This window comes from Vombatus ursinus, unplaced genomic scaffold (genome assembly GCF_900497805.2).
Source record: "Vombatus ursinus unplaced genomic scaffold, bare-nosed wombat genome assembly UNPS02014820.1, whole genome shotgun sequence".
In the NCBI taxonomy this organism is placed as follows: Eukaryota; Metazoa; Chordata; class Mammalia; order Diprotodontia; family Vombatidae; genus Vombatus; species Vombatus ursinus.
In genome coordinates this window covers 27,170,668-27,174,661 of record NW_020954598.1, presented here as the reverse complement: position 1 = coordinate 27,174,661, position 3,994 = coordinate 27,170,668, and positions in this window count along the sequence as shown.

Here is a 3,994-nt window from a genome sequence, read left to right as displayed (position 1 = left end):
TTGGAGCAACTGTAAACATAAATGCCAAATTATAGGTGGTTATTTTTGCTGCTTCAAATATGTATGAAATTAGTGTAAGAAAGCCCATTCTTTCATGTTAATTGCTGGGGGGTAGGGAGAAATCCTTTCTGACAAAAATCATTACTGCTATTTTAAAATTCCTTGATCATTAAGAAGCTGTACACATACGGGCAAAGTTATTTTCCTGTTGATTTTTTTTCTTTTGGTGAAAAAATGGTAGAAATCTAATTACTTTTTACTTCAATGTTATATTGCAGTAAAAGTTTTAAAATAACCATTGCATGTTTGCTTTTGATGTATCCAATTGTGAACTGAGCACTTTTGGGGCCAATGGAGAAATGCAGCATTCACTCTCCCTTCTCTCTCCCCTCCCCTCCAGCAGAAATGTTTTGAGTTCCAACTGCTACCTTTTTTTTTAACTGATTAAAAAGCTGATCCAGTATAAAATTGAAGGAAATATTTCAAAACTAGTTTTCTGATGCTGGTACACTTCTCCCCTTTCTCATACAGAAGTATATGACCAACTCAAGCCACTGGCATTGTATTGCTTTCTTTAAAAAAAAAAAAAGTGCATAGAACTGTCTCCAGCAACTTTTCTTCCATTAGAACGATAAGGGCAAAATCTATTGGGAGGGTTGGGAAATGGAAGCTGGTAAGATATGAAACTTTGGAAAATAGACAAACAATCAAGGTAACTCATGGCATATTGAAAGGAAAATCTTGATAGCAGTGTTGGCTTTCTTTGTTTTGTTTTACCCTTTTTATTTCCCTTTGTAAATCTTGGTAATTGATCCTGAGAGGGCAGGCATCTACACTCTTGCTTCTCAAAGATATTTGGACCTAACATAAACTTAACTATTTAAAAAACTAATTTTGAATTTATTTTGACTCTGTGATGCTGAGTAGGAAGATGAAGTTTGCACACATTTTTCCCTGAAGTAATCTCTTACAATATCCTTAGCACAGATTGATGATGATGCTTTTTTGAGCGTCTGTCATGCACTCGTCACCTTCTGTCTCCTATGAAAATAAACGAAACTGATTTAAAAAAAAAAAGATCATTCCATTGTGGGGGGTTCCTAAAGAGATATATAGTCATAGGGGCACCCATTTCACAGGAGCTTTATTCGCTAAACTGCTTTCATCCTGGCCAATCATTCAGCATCTCCATTGTGCCTACTGCCCCCAGTTACCAGGAATGGTTGAAAGAGTCAATGGGATACTTGAAACCTCACTTGATAATTTCTCTGAGGAAGTGGGTATCCCTTGGCCCAAGGCCCTTCCTTTAGCCCTTTTAGGCCTCAGATCTAGACCATTCGGTTCCCACAAATTCAGTCCTTGTGAGATAGTAACAGGACTCCCTATGCCACTATAGCCATGGGTGGGAAGGGTTGCAGCCAAAGGCCCCCTCCTACAATACTGTCCTGGGTTGGCCCAAAAAGTCTCAGGAACTCACCAATTTGTCTCACAATCCCATTCCTTAGGGATTCCAACCGAAATCAGCCCCTGATCCAGTCCAGTGGCTGAGTTTACTGGAAACACCATCTCCAAAAACACTCCTTGGAGCCACAGCGGAAAGGTCCTTTCGATATCCTGCTCACCACCCCCACTCCCAGCAACCTCCAGGGAGTGGAGTCCTGGATCCAAGAGGGCAACACCACCCACCTGGACTGCAGAATCCACTGGTGACCTGACCTTGAAAATAAAATGAGGTCCAAAGCAGCTGACATCTAAAGCAGACAGCTGCTCCCAAGATGCCCAGGCCAAGAAACAGACAATGGCAAATGCAGACCACTAACCCAAGATGCCAGCCATGGGCTGAGGTTTGCATTTACCCATCCTACAGACTAAGCCTTTTCTTTCTCCTTGTTACTGTTGTCTTAGTGCACCTTAGCAATCATGAAGCTTGTGGAAGAGGTAGCTTCTGGCTTCTCATCTTGATGGGTTTCTTTCTTTCATTTTTCACGTTGTTTTTATCTCAAATCTATATGCTTGTAATTTTCGTCTTGATGATTCTAGACCCCTCACTCTGGTCAACAGGGGTAGGCATTTCATTAAACCACCCTCTCAAAAGCCCAATTCAAAGCTTCTCATTGATATTCAATTTAACTAATTATTGGGCTTGCTAGTTGTGGTCCAGGTTTCTACAGGCCCCGGCAGTAGCTGCCCCATTAGAAACCTGGATCATGACCCTGATGGGAAGGTTCTATACGGCTGACCCTATTCCTCGAGACAGGAGGCCAATTGTTCTACTCCAAAACATTGCAGCTCAAAGGACCTACCCTCCCAGTTATAACCCCTACTCTCCCAGTGCCCACACAACCACACTTGGGGAGATGGGGTATCTCCAAAGAAAGAACCCAAACACAGAATTTAGGGCCTCAGACCTTTACCTGAGGGGTCTGTTACACTCAGGAGTCTCTCTAAAAAACTGGGATCTGCTTTGCATACTGGGTACAAGCAATAACATGGATGGGGCAGCTAGGTGGCACAGTGGATGGAGCACCGGCCCTGGATTCAGGAGGACCTGAGTTCAAATCTGGCCTCAGACACATAACACTTACTAGCTGTGTGACCCTGGGCAAGTCACTTAACCCCACTGCCTAGCCAAAAAAAATTAAAAAATAACATGGGACCTCATCTTGGAATATTAAATCCTGTAAAATGTAATTCCACCTTCATTCTGAACCCCTCATGGGTTACTCCCCTAGGGATCTCATTTGGCCCCCCTGGCCAATTCCCACAGCCACAAATATTCCTGAATGGGCCTGAGGTATCTTATAATTCTATTGATGCCCCCGTAGCAAATGAGGCACAGGTGTTTACCCCAAAAATTAGACGTCAGATCTTTGACCTTCCTCAAGAATCAGGGCAATTGCAAAGGTATTCATTCTATTCCCAGGGTAGTGTGGTATATTCAAAAAGGGCTATTGTTCCCCAACAACCAGCACTGACTACCCTTGCCTTCAGCCCTTCTACTCCATGACCCTCACTCACTCTGCTTAGAAATCATCATCTGACGCCCACATCTTTGTGGTCAAACTAACCTCCTCCACTGGACGGTTCTTCCTAGGTGGCTCTTCCCTACATTATATTTCTGGGAAGGTCTCTGCACCCTTGTCTACACCTTGCCCAAGATATCCCTACTTCCAGAGAACCATTCTGCTGAAATACCTCTCTGGGTAAGGTTGCCCCTTTGCGAGACTAAATGGCCCTAACAACTTGGAGATTTTACTCAAAACCCAATAATGTCTATGTTGAGGTCCAGCCATTTGTAGTTTTCGTGCTTAAAAACCCTACCCTGGCCACAAGCAAGTGAGCTCCCCTTCTAAGGAAGGAGGATTTCACTTACAAGCTGTTCCCCTCACTTTGAAATTAAATTTCTGTTTGATTCCTGACTCTCCTATCTCTAGCCTGCTCTGTTCAGTTCCAACCATCCACAGGCCAGGGGCCAGTTCGGTCTAGTTGACAAATCAGATGGATGACAAACATAGCACCTGGGAACTCTCTCACATGCATTCCCCCAGAAAAGTAACCCCAGGTTCAAGGAACTCTTTGTGTCAGTGCGCTTTTAAAGCATAGTTCACAAAATCTTAATAATATGTTTGCCAGCCAGAGGATACATTAATTCAAAATAAAATACATTTAATCAAATAGGAGAACAAATAAAAGAGACAAGATTCTCCCCTTCCCATTCACACATGGCTCTTCCATTGGTTATTCACAGTTTAGTGAGGAAGCACTTACTGAGAGCAGGGTACATACATGGAGAGCACACAGATAGCTGACACATGTTGCCAGGGCAATTCACACATCCAATGCTACAGAGATGTCGCTGTCCTTTGGTGGTATCATCAAGCTACTTTCTCACATAAGACACGTCTCTCTTCTCTGCTGATTGTAGCATCTCTACACTCTCTCCTTTCTGAGCTTCTTACTGCTACCATCTACCAGGCTTTAGCTCTGCAAGACC